At 48.7% G+C, this 15465-nt stretch overlaps 1 protein-coding gene across 2 annotated transcripts in view; it reads right to left on the bottom strand.

Annotated features, from left to right (window-relative positions):
* The window catches only part of tmprss4a (transmembrane serine protease 4a), a 107816-nt gene that overhangs the window by 30480 nt on the left and 61871 nt on the right, over positions 1-15465 (bottom strand). The gene's annotated exons all lie outside the window — the stretch shown is intronic.

The raw sequence follows: 15465 nt of genomic DNA on the forward strand, positions 1-15465 counted from the left end.
GGTGGTCTTTCCCGGTCAAATAAAGAATGGGGGTGAACTGAATACCTCATTTGTTTTCAGGGGCGGCGATGCGGTTTGTGAGCTCTCTCTGTTGAATGAGGCCATAAAACCGACAGCAATGCAAAGCACTGCTTCATGAACAAAACTGCTGGACCTCAGTCATTAAGCATGCCTTTCTATCACCAACCAAGGGAGAGGAGTCTGAGCAGAAGACCTAGCAGATCCTTAGGACCAGAAATACTGGTATAGCGCTAATCCTACGTGTTTTATAGGACTCTTCAATAGGCAGTTAAAGATCATGTTCAGGATCTTGACTGATGAGTCCAAGACTGGAAACAGAAGACTTTGCAGGTCCTTAGGACCAGGAATACTGACTTAGCATGAGTGTACCTGGAGTGTAACAGGGTCTTCGTGATCTTGTCCTCACTAAAGCGCTCAGTAATCCTGTTCACAGCTGAGGTCACAATATTACAAGGTCACTGCCACTCTGGAATCAGCTCAATGAGGAATGAAGGGGTTAAAGCTTACAGGTTGAAAAGAAAGTCAGAGACACTGCACAGCTAGATGAAGCAAGCTCAGGCACAGGCCTCTAACTGTGGTCTTGTCCACCACTGCCTCTCACCCATGACCTGCTTTCTGCAAACCAGGCTCAGTCTTCAGTTCCGACAACTTTGCTCCTTGAAGTGTCTTGCACACACACTGCCCAGGCTATCATCAATAGCACTTTCTGATTTTTTCATAACTTGAGGAACAAAAAAGGCAAACAAAATGATTTCAGAATGCTGCCCGCTCTAAACAACTCCACATCACTCCACACAGGAACGTGTTAATCACAAAATGAGTTGCCTTTCTTCTGCCTTCATTGTCTAAGTGCTGAGTCCAGTGCCAGTCACTGCTAATCATCCTTTGACTTGATTGAAAGACGAGCTCCCTCAAGCTGCTTTTAAGCAGGTCTAATTGCTGATCAGGGCCGCAGTTTATTTGTTGTGTAGCCAGATATGAATTAGGCTAAGTGCTTATATTAAGGGGGTGATTTATCCATTTCCTGAGGCCATAAATCGCCTGTCCCCTTTTCTGATAAACCTGCCTGTGTTTTCCGAAGATCACACAGCCCTGCTCGATATCTTCACAGACAAGCGTGGACTCTCCCGGCACATTTTAAATGTGGAAATGAAGGGGCTTGAAGAGAAAGCGAAAGGCATCTGTCAGCCATCTGAGAAAAACTCTTTGCTGTCAAATCTCTTTTTCGAGAGGGAAGCAATCGGGTTTGATCCCTGCCCAGAGCCCAGGAGATCTGCTCACCACTTTTGCATCACACTTGTTTTAAGTTGTAATCCTGCTGTACTCTCTACACGCTGACCAGCAACTGCAAAGGTCAATGAACAAATCTGGTACATAATATGAATACTAAATATGCACACACTGTTGGAAGACATCTTAAAAAATGATCTAGGAATTCACCTTGAAAACACGCTGATAGGTTGTCAAAAGGCACTTTATCTTAAAATATAAGAATGGAGGCCATTCGGCCCAGAAGGTTAGTTTGATTTCTTGAAGGCAAATTGCTTGTGAACATAAGAATGACGCTAACGAGAGAACGTCATTCAGACCACCTGGCTCAATAAGTAGTGAGTATCTAAGTAATCCAAGGATCTCATCAATCAGTTTCTTAAAAGAAGCCAGGGTATGGGCCTCAACCATATGCCTGGGTAACGCGTTCCACACTCCCCCCACCCTTTGTGTAAAGGAAGTACAGGGGTATAATTGTTTGCTGGCTGCAACACATTTTCAAAACTATTTTTCACCCTTAGTACTGTAATCGAATCAGCACCCAAATTGTCCTACTGATCGTCTAATCATACATTAAAAAAATGAAGGAACTGGCTCCAGCAACATTTCACAAGAATTGAGCACACCTGTACTACCGTTTCTCCAAGTCCCAAATACAGGGGATCTTCACTAAGTGTTGTAAACCTTGAGACTTGTATTAAAGCACCCCAGCCCTGAAAGCCCCAGTCCTACATGTTTTATAGGACTCTTCAACAGGCAGTTAAAGATCAGGTTCAGGATCTTGACTGATGAGTCAAAACAGAAGACCTCGCAGGAATACTGATATAGGAGAGTAACTGGAGTATAACAGAGTCTTCATGATCTTGTCCTCACTAAAGCGCTCGGTAATCCTGTTCACAGCTGCAGTCGCCATATTACAAGGACACTGCCACTCAGCAATCAGCTCAATGAGGAATGAAGAGGTGAAAGCTAGGTCTTAATGCAATATCCTTCACATGTGGATGACAGGGACTGATTCTCTTTAGTCCTGAATACAGAAGACCAGGAACGGACTTAACATGTCTTTAAAAAATCAGTTTAAAGCAGGGGTTCCCTACGCTGGTCCTGGGGACTCCCCCCAAGAAACACACCCTTGCTGGTATTCACCACAGCTGAGCTCTTTGCGTAAACTAATCCTGAACCGAACCAGCAAGACGCTCGGTTAGAACCTCTGCAAGTCTTTCTCTTCTCAAAGGTGGGAGCTTTCAGCTTAAGAAACACAACAGACAGAATTAAGAACTGAAAACAACAGAAAGTGTTCAAATTAAGCACTCTGAGAAGCCACCTTTAAAGGTGCTATATAAAATACAGTTTATTATTATTATAGGAGTTTAACTGGCTTCTGGGATAACTGGCCCTGGTGTGTGTGTGTGTGTCCTGCGATGGTGTCCAGTTCAGGGTGTATCCTATCTTGCACCTGGGATTTTTAATAACCACAGAGAGTCAGGACCTCAGTTTTACATCTCATCCGAAGGACGGCTCCTGTTTACAGTATAGTGTCCCCATCGCTATACTTGGGCATTAGGACCCACACAGACTGCAGGGTGAGCACCCCCTACTGGCCCCACTAACACCTCTTCCAGCAGCAGCCTCAGCTTTCCCAGGAGTCTCCCATCCATCCAGGTACTGGCCAGACTCACACCTGCTGAGCGTCAGTGGGGCTGCCAGTGCTGAGTTGCAGGGTGATATGGCTACTAGAATGCTACTAATGCTACTAGAAATCAGAGGAGAGGGATGGGTTGAACGGCTTGCCAGGTGTTTTTTTGTATTGTAAAGGACGTGGTTGGTGTGTGTGTGTGTGAATACGGGCACAATGGGGGGTGTTTTCCCATGTGCAGGGGATCAGCAGCAGTAGGAACAGGGGTAGGAGCTGCTGCTCCACACCCAGTGAATCTCCCCCTCTCCAGTGGAGGAAGCAAGGGGAGACCGATTTCGGAATGATCAGGGGAAAAAAAAACGAGGTTGTGGAATCTGGGGGGGGGGCGGCCGGTTTGCAGAATGACTCGGTGCAAAGTTGCCTGCGAAGCGGGGAAGGTGTTCAGCAGTCACGTGCCCAGCTGCAGCACTGCTCAGCAAGGGGAAAGAGGGAAATATATATATATACACACATACACATGGCAAGGCCGAAAATACTGCAGCAGCAACCAGATGCCAGCGAATCTGCTGCCTCAGAAGTTTTCAGATCGCGGGAGAGCGAGAGGGGGGGAGAGGCAGAGGAGAAATCAATAACTCCCCTACAGCAGGACGGATCTCTCCGTCTGAGCGCCAAGGGGGGGGATGCCTCGTTTTTTTTTCCCCGAGATGGAGCGAGCTTTTCCTTGTGCTTTATTTTCCACCCTGGGTGGGGGCTCACTATGACTCCGCCTGGGGTTTATTTGCTCAAAACGGCCAGCGTCAGACGTTCGCGTGGAAACGTCAGCCCTCGCTGGGCTCCTGCGCGATGCCCTGTGGCGCCAATGTTTCCGAGCAGGGGGGGGATGGTTGCGACCCAGGTGGTGAGCGCCTCGGAGGCTCGGACAGGAACGCGGGCTCGCTCTTCCTCCGCTCCACAGGCCGACCTGCCGGAAGCCGGGGGCTCAGGAACGCTCACAAAGACGGTCGCCAGCAGGCCCGAAGCCAGAAAAGACGCGAGGCGGGGTGGCCCATCCCTGAGGGCACACGGCTAAGGAGCCAAGAGGATGCCAGCCCATGTCCGTGGAAGTGTGTGGCCCTGGACCGTGGCAATGCCAGCCCGGTCAACTCTCCTATCCAGTATCGCCACCCATGCCCTTCAGCATCTACCGGCTGGGCACCAGGTCCCTTTCCTCCTCCTCTGCACAGACACGCACGCACAAATGCCACCTCACATCACAGAAACAAGTTGTCTGTGGTATAACGACTCTATAGCTTTCCAATAGCCGGTGTTTAACAACCCTTTCCCTTTCCTTGCAAACAAGTGACTCGTGAGTGCTTTTTAATTCAATAGGCAGGGACTTTTTCCCCCCATTTTCTCCCCTCTTTTGACTTCTGAATGATTTTCGTTTGAGCCAAGCCTAGTTCTGACAAGCAGGTAGCTGCGGCAGCACGCGTAGGCTGCAAACGAACAGGTCAAGGTTTATTCCCTGCTGGGAAGAGCATGAAAAGAAAAGAAACACGACGGCCGTGGAGCCTTGATCAGCTGCAATTTCTTTCAATGTTAGTGTTTTGAGGAAACACGCACTATTCTGCATATTGGAGCAGGCAGTGGGGTCAAAAGCAGGCCTCACGTAGGCCTTTGGCACAATATGGCTTTCATGTGCTCTGAAAACGCTTTACAATTTGGGTGCACACATTGTACAAAGCCCGGTACAAAGCCCGGTCAGAAACGGAACCCGTCTTCGAGACAAAAGGAAAAGTACACTTTGATGAAAACGCAGCTGTGTAATCTGGACTAGTATTGTGCTGCCTGATGCCCAAGGGGTAACATTTGAGAGCAGCTACAGGATACAGTGTTTTACAGGCACCGCGTGTAACTGCTAACTGCGCATCCGGTACAGGACAGCAGAGCACATTCCAGAGCCCTACAGAACTTGATCTTTCTGTAACAGTGTGAGATTAGCAGAAACCGAAGGCAAAACAAAACAGCACAAAGGGAAAAAAAACAGAAGAAAATGGAAAAATGCGCCACTTTGCACAATGGCGTCCAGGCTGGACTGTCCCTATTTAGCAGGATCCAGCCTGGGGAAAGGGAACCGCTTGGAACAGCGGGATCCAGACTGGACTTTCCCCTCTTTCACGGGGTCTGGAAGAAAAGGAGCAGGTGGCCACCCCAAAAAAGAAAGAACTCAACCTGTCCTGGTGGGAGATCTATGGCGGGACAGGAGAAAACAAAAAGAAAATAAACCGCAGGAAATCGACGGCCTTCCGCTCTCTTCCCAGTCCCCTCCGGGTCAGTTGCGGGAAGGTCCTCCCCTTGTGGGGGCGTCAGGACTGGAATCCTGCTTCCTGGTCCCTGTGGGGAGGTCCTCAGTGGGTCTTAAAGGCCCCCTCCTCCTTGATTAGCCAGAGTAGCGGTCGTTGCTAAGGCAACGCCTCACCCTTAATCATTGGCTCCGCCCCCACATTGGCCACGCCCCCCGCGTTATGTCCCAGTATATTAAGATTTTACAATTGGGGAGAACGTGCAAGGGGGACTTTGTGTGGGGTGGGGAATCGAAATGTTTTAATATATTGTATTGTGCTCGGGGAAAATAAAAATACAGGCTTGTTCACAAAAACGTCATGGTTCTTTCAGTATTTAAAAATTTACCAACATTTTATAACAAGTAAAAGAAAACAGTCCTAACACATAAAAACTAAATAATTGATTAAGAGCTACGGAGGAAAGACAGGCCCTTAAGCGAGTTTTAAAGATGGCCACAGTCCCAGAGATGCTAATGGATTTGGGCAGTGAGTTTCACCGCCATGGTACAGCGCATTACAAGACTATCACCGTCAGCAGAGTGTGATGACTCTTGTCTCTCACTGTGTAGACCTGGTCTTCAGCAGAGTGAGATGACTCTTGTCTCTCTCTGTGTAGACCTGGTCTTCAGCAGAGTGAGATGACTCTTGTCTCTCACTGTGTAGACCTGGTCTTCAGCAGAGTGAGATGACTCTTGTCTCTCACTGTGTAGACCTGGTCTTCAGCAGAGTGTGATGACTCTTGTCTCTCACTGTGTAGACCTGGTCTTCAGCAGAGTGAGATGACTCTTGTCTCTCTCTGTGTAGACCTGGTCTTCAGCAGAGTGAGATGACTCTTGTCTTTCACTGTGTAGACCTGGTCTTCAGCAGAGTGAGATGACTCTTGTCTCTCACTGTGTAGACCTGGTCTTCAGCAGAGTGAGATGACTCTTGTCTCTCAGTGTGGAGAGCTGGTCTTCAGCAGAGTGAGAAGACTCTCTGTGGAGAGCTGGTCTTCAGCAGAGTAAGAAGCCCTGAACCATGAGATCTTCAGATTAGAACTGGACTATATTGCCCAGTACCAAACGGGCCAATTTGTTTATCTCCTTTCTTACATTCTTAAATAATCTGACTAATAATAGACTTTCTCAGTGAGCAGAGGGATCTCACAGCCCATTGCTGAATCCAAGGCACCATGCACAAAACACACACAACCCTATGCCTTGATATATTTTGTATTCACTGCACAAAGCCAGAAGCCCAAGCAGTACAAAACATATTTGGTAATTAGCATTTTTCAGCTAAAAAATAATAACGCAGAGCCTCCTGAGTAGCAGTCATGGGAGTCGAGTCGAGTCTGAGTCACATCATAACGGCCAAACCTGATAACTAATATCTGAATTAGAGCTGCAACAGAGTCAACAAAACAGGTGGAAAGTCTGTTCAAGGACATCTCCTTAAGACAATCTGTACCTGGAGAAGTCCAACTCTAAAAGCAAAGAATGAGAAATTCCAACAAAAACACAACCTGAAGCAAATTAAACAACTTCACCACACAATGAGACTAAAGCATAAAGGCATTTGTACAGGAGAAGATTCTACCACTGATTCAGTAAATATCCAATATTGATACCTTTATTTAACAATCTTTTCTTTCAACCAAGCAGTAGATGCCAAAAGAATCCAGAAAACGTATCCGTTCAGTTGATGAGAATTCAAAGTACCTCACTCATTTTCTCTAGAAGAAACAAAGAATCTTCACTACTTCATACAAAGCTCCAGCCCCAAAGAGAGCAAAAGTATTGAACCCTGATCCTGAAGAGCAACGATTCAGTTCCTACAATGGTGTCCAACCCTGGTCCCGGTGAGGCCCGGTCCAGTTACTCCCGGGTTCTGTAACCCCGGTCCTGGCAAGGCCTGGTCCAGTTATCCCAGGGTTCTGTAACCCTGGACCTGGACAGACCCTGTCCAGTTACTCCAGGGGTCTGTAACCCTGGTCCTGGACAGACCCTGTCCAGTTACTCCAGGGGTCTGTAACCCTGGTCCTGGACAGACCCTGTCCAGTTACTCCAGGGGTCTGTAACCCTGGACCTGGACAGACCCGGTCCAGTTACTCCAGGGGTCTGTAACCCTGGACCTGGACAGACCCGGTCCAGTTACTCCAGGAGATTGTAACTGTGATCCTGAAGAGCCCTGATGCAGTTAGTCTTACACTGTAGGTCACCTATTTTTAAAAATTGGCTGTAAGATATTGATGAATAACTGGTAACTGTTCCCTTAAGAGAACTCTGGTCCTTGAGAACTGCTGAGTTCTTAGCCCTAATATTTTTCCTCATGTTCTATTTCCACTATGTAATCATGGGTTTTTGTATTTTTCTATCGAAACCATGACTGTTATTTTTTCTAATTTATTGCAAATTACAAATTGCAAAATGCGTTTTGTGTGAGCTGAGCGGTGCAGAGAAGGAACAGGCTGGGACCTTACTTCTGTCGAAGTATGCAAGAGCAAACATGGCTCAGGTGTAAAATCCGACTCCAAACTCCTTAACTTCTGGAACAGAACGCGTCAGAACCAAAGCACTCCCGTTTATCAGCACCGGACTGCCATCACTTCATATGCAAAACGGCAGAAGACTCAGCAGAGGACACGGTCTCATTTTACACTGTGCCAGGGGATACAGGATTTAATGAGGCTGCAGAATTTGACACCAGCTCCACCGTGCTTTCTTCCTGTTTCAGCTGGCTCTGAACTGAACAAACAGGGGGTCCATGCACTGCTCCTTTTTACTTTTTCCAAGAGCAAGAAAATAGGTAAGGAAAAAAAAATTGTAAGCAAGAAGAGGCTACCCCATCTAGCTGGTTGGGGTGCCAGTTACAGAATGATCTGCGGTCCTCGTCCACCTGTTTCCTCAAAAGGGATCAGATGTAACACCAATTAGCTTGTTCCATACTCCCACAACTCTTAGGGTAAAGAAGCCCCCCCCCATCCCCCACTTCTCATTTTTAAATGCACATCCACATAGTTTTTGTTTGTGACCTCTGGTTGACATTATTATCCCTACATTACCTAGTGCAAAGTAAACAGTGGTTGATATTCATATGCTGTGTTATCTGGCTACACTTCAGTACAATTCTTGGCTTTGCAAGTGACACATACTGTCACTCGGCTCACTATCTGAATTCAATCAGCCTCTGTGCAAAGCTGCTCTGCTACTCCTGTCCCATCTTTCCCTCGGATCTCGACTTTCAATTTCAGGAAAAGCATCTAATCAAAAGACACAAAGAATTCAATACAATTGCATCTCCTCTTTTGTGAGCTCCACACTTCAATGTAAATCCCCCCCCACACCCTCTTGCTGTGCTACACTAACACACATATTTCCTTGCTTTTATTAACACACAAGAAGTAAAACTGGAGAGTCACAGACCATCCACATGAAGAATAACCAGGGAAGAATCGCCATGAACCATATGAAAGCTTGTTCATCATCTCAAAAGCAAAACGTTTGTACAAAGTTTCTTATGAAACGCCACCGCAATATGCTCCAGGCTGTTGACATCCCACTCTCAGATACTCAGTTAGCTCTACTAACCTCCTGATTGCACTCAGTTGGAGTTATATACGCCATCGCCCCCTGCTGGACCACAGGCATTGAACAGACCCTGCGTCTGTGCCTGCTCAGTCCCTGCCTGAGCCCACTCCGGCGTTACAACGCTGCTCGAGTCAGGGAAAGGCGCTCGAGTTTCATCCCAAGCTGCTTTTTCTTGGAGCGGAACTCTCGGACACCGAGAGCCATCAGGGGTTCGAACAGCGACTCGGGAAACACGCAGGAGCAGCTTTGCGTATCGGCAAGAGAGGCCACTAGGAAGTCACGTCCACACGCCGATCGGGGCACGGCGAAGGGCTTTCGGCCCCCTCTACGGATGCACACACACGCACACACGCCGGACAGGCCAGGCCTGGTCCCCAGAGATAAACGCCCTCCTTACCTTCGACGGGAGCAGCCGGGCGCCACTCGCTTCTCCCGCGAGAAAACTTTTCCCGGGTCTCTCTCGTCCTGCTCCCCCTGTGCTGCCGACACTCCGGGAGCGGAGCGAGAGAGGAAGGAGGGAGGGACCGAGACCGGGAGAGAGAGAGAGAGAGAGCGAGCGAGAGCCGCGGCAGGATCGCCCTGCTCGAGGACGACTGAGGTCAGATTCCAAAAACAAGAAAGGAAAAAACAAGCCAACACTGGGGGGAAAAGTGCTGCGTCGGGCTATCCTGGAGGAGAGCGGAGGGAGGGGGGGAGAGAGGGAGAGAGGGATTGGGAGCATGCGAGCTGGAGACAGAGATTTCAGCGCTCCAGGGCTCAGGGGCCAACGTGCTCTCACACGGCTTCCAGTCTCCTCACACCTCTCCTCCAACGTTCCCTCTGCGCTGCTGCAGCTCTGGGGATGTTTCGCCTCATCCCGAGGTCATCCATCCCTTTTTCTGACCAGATACGCTCAGGACGCGCTTCCTCCTCCTCCACCCCACCCCCCACTCGACCTCCCCCCTCGCACCTCCTTGTTCTGGTCTTGTTTTGGAGCTGCATTTGGCCGCTCTTTGCTCTTCCCACCTTGTATTGTGAGGTCCCTCCTGGTTCATTCGCCCTCCGCACTGCCCCAGACCCTGCTGTGCATCCTTCTCCCCCATCTCCTCCCGTTCTCTACACTGCTGTCTGGAGAGGCCCCTGCCTCTCCCTCTCACTCAGATCCTCCTCTCACTCCTCCTGCCCCTGTCCTGTCTCTCTCACAGACCCTCAGTCCTCCTGCCCCTGTCCTGTCTCTCTCACAGACCCTCAGTCCTCCTGCCCCTGTCCTGTCTCTCTCACAGACCCTCAGTCCTCCTGCCCCTGTCCTGTCTCTCTCACACAGACCCCCTCTCTCCTCCTGCCCCTGTCCTGTCTCTCTCACACAGAACCCCTCTCTCCCCTCAGCCTGTCTGTCTCTAACTCCTCCTGCCCCTGTCCTGTCTCTCTCACACAGACCCCCTCTCTCCCCTCGGCCTGTCTGTCTATAACTCCTCCTGCCCCTGTCCTGTCTCTCTCACACAGACCCCCTCTCTCCTCCTGCCCCTGTCCTGTCTCTCTCACACAGACCCCCTCTCTCCCCTCAGCCTGTCTCTCTCATTCCTCCTGGCCCTGTCCTGTCTCTCTCACACAGACCCCCTCTCTCCCCTCAGCCTGCCTGTCTCTCACTCCTGCTGTTCCTGTCCTGTCTCTCTCACACAGACCCCCTCTCTCCTCCTGCCCCTGTCCTGTCTCTCTCACACAGACCCCCTCTCTCCCCTCGGCCTGTCTCTCTCATTCCTCCTGCCCCTGTCCTGTCTCTCTCACACAGACCCCCTCTCTCCCCTCAGCCTGTCTCTCTCATTCCTCCTGGCCCTGTCCTGTCTCTCTCACACAGACCCCCTCTCTCCCCTCAGCCTGCCTGTCTCTCACTCCTGCTGTTCCTGTCCTGTCATTCTCACACAGACCCTCTCTCTCCTCCTGCCACTGTCCTGTCTCTCTCACTCAGACCCTCTCTCTCCTCCTGCCCCTGTCCTGTCTCTCTCTCACACAGACCCCCCTCTCTCCCCTCGGCCTGTCTGTCTATAACTCCTCCTGCCCCTGTCCTGTCTCTCTCACACAGACCCCCTCTCTCCCCTCGGCCTGTCTGTCTATAACTCCTCCTGCCCCTGTCCTGTCTCTCTCACACAGACCCCCTCTCTCCCCTCGGCCTGTCTGTCTATAACTCCTCCTGCCCCTGTCCTGTCTCTCTCACACAGACCCCCTCTCTCCCCTCGGCCTGTCTGTCTATAACTCCTCCTGCCCCTGTCCTGTCTCTCTCACACAGACCCCCTCTCTCCCCTCGGCCTGTCTGTCTATAACTCCTCCTGCCCCTGTCCTGTCTCTCTCACACAGAACCCCTCTCTCCCCTCAGCCTGTCTGTCTCTCACTCTTCCTGCCCCTGTCCTGTCTCTCTCACTCAGACCCCCTCTCTCCTCCTGCCCCTGTCCTGTCTCTCTCACACAGAACCCCTCTCTCCCCTCGGCCTGTCTGTCTCTAACTCCTCCTGCCCCTGTCCTGTCTCTCTCACTCAGACCCTCTCTCTCCTCCTGCCCCTGTCCTGTCTCTCTCACTCAGATCCTCTCTCTCTCTTTGGCCCCTCCACCCTCGTCGCGTCTCCAGCCCTGCATCTTGTCCGATTCCCGTCTCTCCTCCTCCAGCAGGCTGCCCTATAGATTATGTTATCGGAGCTCTTCCTGTCCGTATACAGACACCCTCCCCGATGACAGTCAAGGTCGCTGTACCCCCCCCGATGTACAGTAGAGCACCTCTTGAGTTGCTGGCTCGTAAATCATTTCCTCCGTGGTGCGTGTCAAGTCTTTTTTTCCTCCTCCCCGTTGGGAAAGGGAATAAAAGTGCCTCGGCTGGCTGATTTTTTTCCCCCCTAAGTTGATATAGATGCCGTCACCCGGCATACTTTTGAAAGGGCTAACAGAGGCTGTCTTTAAACATATGCAGCAGCTTGCTGGGGATCTCGCACCAGTCTTCTGTGATGCTAGCAGAGCTTATGTGCTGCACTGGGCTTCATTAACTCTATCCTCACCTCATACCTGTAATTTCCTGTCATCAAACCATCTACATACCCTTATCTGTATAATACTAATCATTCTTTACACTCATATAGCACTTTTCTGGACACTCCAATCAAAGCACTTTATAGGTAATGGGGACTCCATCACAGCATGGAAACGTGGTAGGAACCATGCCCAGTTTATAGTAAAGCAGCAGCTTTATATACCAGTATAGAAAGCCAGCAGCCATATCACCCTGCAACTCACCACTGGCAGCCCCACTGGAGCTCAGCAGTGTGAGCCTGGTCAGTACCTGGATGGGGGACTCCTGGGAAAGCTGAGGCTGCTGCTGGAAGAGGTGTTAGTGGACCAGTAGGGGGCGCTCACCCTGTGGTCCATGTGGGTCCTAATGCCCCAGTATAGTGACGGGGACACTATACTGTAAACAGGCGCCGTCCTTCTGATGAGACGTTAAACCGAGGACTGAGGTCCTGAGTCTCTGTGGTCATTAAAAAATCCCAGGGCGTTTCTCGAAAAGAGTAGGGGTGTAACCCTAGTGTACTGGCCAAATTTCCCCCTGGCTTTTACCCATCATGGCCTCCTAATAATCCCCATCTCTGAACTGGCTTCATCACTCTGCTCTCCTCCCCACTGAGAGCTGGTGTGTGGGGAGAGGACTGGAGCATCATCCAGGTGGGGCTGCACACTGGTGGGGGTGGAGGGGATCCCCATGACCTGTAAAGAGCTTTGAGTGGAGTGTCCAGAAAAGCGCTATATAAGTGTAAGCAATTATTATTATTATTATTATTAAAGCATTTTTGCAATGCATCTTCATCAAGACCTGTTTCAGTCTTCAACCTTCATCTGAGAATAGGAGAGATGCTCAGATCCACTTCCAGGAAGGTGGGAAACAAACTTCTGGCCGTCACGACGCCGAGCACTTGCACGTGTCTTTGTGTCCGAGGGGAACAACTTTGGGAAAAAAAACCCCTCTTTCTTCTCCCCGTTCTCAGAACTCCGGAATCGCTCCCCTTCAACCTCCAGCATCAGGCGCGGCTTCCCGTTTCGTCCAAATGAAGAAAACGACATCAACTCCACATCTGCTAACGGAATCGACAGCAGTGAAACCGAAGAGAAGAGGCTCTTCTTCCCCCCTTGGGAAACCTGAACCGCTCGAGTGAAACAGATGGTTCTGTTGCTCTCCACTCTCAGCTGTCCTCAACAGGATGAATCCCTGTTCGCGAGGAGATCCCTTTAAAAATCCAGCCAGGAGCCGTTTCTGAGCTTTTAAAATGACCTTCTCAGCAATGGCCCCATCTTCTAGTGCCTTCTCTGTCAGTGCCCTGTCATTATAATAATTGCAACATGTCCCGTTATTGAAATTAATATTATTAGCACAGTGGTAGTAGAACACCCTGGGATTTATAATGACCACGGAGTGTCAGGACCTTGGTTTTACGTCTCATCTGAAGTATAGCACCTTTTTTACAGTACAGTGTCCCCATCGCTATACTTGGGCATTAGGACCCACACAGACCGCAGGGTGAGCGCCCCCTACTGGCCCCACTAACACCTCTTCCAGCAGCAGCCTCAGCTTTCCCAGGAGTCTCCCATCCAGGTACTGGCCAGGCTCACACTGCTGAGCTCCAGGGGGGCTGCCAGCTGAGAGCTGCCGGGTGATATAGCTGCTGGCTATTAATCAGCTATATCATCTATAAATATCTAATTATCAGCTATGAATAATTAATCCTATTTAAACCAAAATACAACTGAAAGACGAATTTCAATTTTCTAAGCTTGGAGGAGACTTCACTTTGCACACAAATGCAGCATACAGACTGCCTCAGAAGAAAACATGCTAAACAATCTGATTTGTTTTAATGCTTAACCAGACGTTTGCCTTTCCTGGAATGTAATGTAACAGCAACTGAAACATTACTCCAGACAACTAATCATAGTTTAACAATAAGCAAACAACAATAATCTCCTCACTTTTTATTTCAATGAGCTCTGTGATGCCAGAGCAAGAGTGAAAGCTTATCATTATCCATACACATTTCTTCACTGCTGATGTCACAACCAGGGTGACAGCTCATCATATCCCTACAGTACACATCCTCTTCACTGCTGATGTCACAACCAGGGTGACAACTCATCATATCCCTACAGTACACATCCTCTTCACTGCTGATGTCACAACCAGGGTGATAGCTCATCATATCCCTACAGTACACATCTTATTCACTGCTGATGTCACAACCAGGGTGACAGCTCATCATATCCCTACAGTACACATCCTCTTCACTGCTGATGTCACAACCAGGGTGACAGCTCATCATATCCCTACAGTACACATCCTCTTCACTGCTGATGTCTCAACCAGGGTGATAGATTAATACATCCCTATTCTCTTTAGTGCTGTGAATGACCTCATCATGCTGCCAAGTGGGCAAATCAGCTACTTTTGGAAATGATTTTTTTTAATGGAAATGCTACCCTACATGCTGAAAAATTCTAAACCAATTCTAGAATGCAAAAATCACTTTGGTAGCAAGCAATGCATTATCTAATTGTTAATTTTCAATTTACTGTTTTAAAGTCTGATTGGTGTCTCACATTTCATTAAAATACATCTGAAAGGAACTCTTTCAACAAAACAAATGGTTTTGTGGACCACTCTTAAGTATAATAGCAAAGGCTATTCCAAAAGTTCTCCATGGGTGTTTGTGCCCCACAGCTTTGAACACTCTTTCACTCTGAGATCCAGGATCAGGCTGGACTGTTTCTTTAACTGCTGGCCTCCACAGTTATATAAAATAATATAAGTGGAGTAAAATAAAGCATTTAAACAATATGGGCAAAGTATCCTTATAGCATTTATAAATATTCAGAAAACGAAAAAAAGGAAACAAAAATTCGAGATCTTTTAATCCACCAATCATCTTGAATTTCTTGCAGTACTCTCTCAATCTTATTGCCACAGAGTGCTTTAGAGACGAACCAAGCACTTTACACTAATTAAGTGAAGGCTGGATTGCACAGATGGTTAAGAAAAAAGGGTTCTTTATGGTAATGTTTCATGAGGCGGGATCTTTGAAACACTAGCGAAACAGGCATCTATTCTTCTGAGTTGCTCAAAACATGAACACTGGGCAAGGCAGTGACAAAAGATACAGCGTGAGACAAAATTACGTATCGTGAGAGAAGTGAGCACTGGGCATCAAATTAAGAGCTTATATACCCTGGTTATAGTATCATTAGAGAATGTTGCTAGTTCAAGCCCTGACTGTTACTCCTGGGCTGGCCTCCCTACCACCGCTTCCAGTAGAAAACTAACATGTACTTGTGAAAATACAATAAGATAGGCCCCAGTTTCATGGAGATAGTCAAGGGCAAATGGGTGCATTATCCTCCCCAGTTTATAATTAAAAGCTTTTTGGTAATGGATAATTCATGACCGACACTGGGACACTTGACTATGGCTGTTGCACAAGCAATAAACCATCTAGTCAGTGAGCGAGACGACTGGGCACAGGTGAGTGTGTTGCTTAAAACTGCTGAATGTGAAGCCTTGGAAATAACAAGCAAGAAAAAACATAGAAAAGGAACCAATATCAATACAATGCGTAGTTCAGCTGTGAGGCAACAGGGATCTCAAC

This window comes from Lepisosteus platostomus, chromosome 25, assembly GCF_059453375.1.
Source record: "Lepisosteus platostomus isolate fLepPlt1 chromosome 25, fLepPlt1.hap1, whole genome shotgun sequence".
Classification (NCBI taxonomy): Eukaryota; Metazoa; Chordata; class Actinopteri; order Semionotiformes; family Lepisosteidae; genus Lepisosteus; species Lepisosteus platostomus.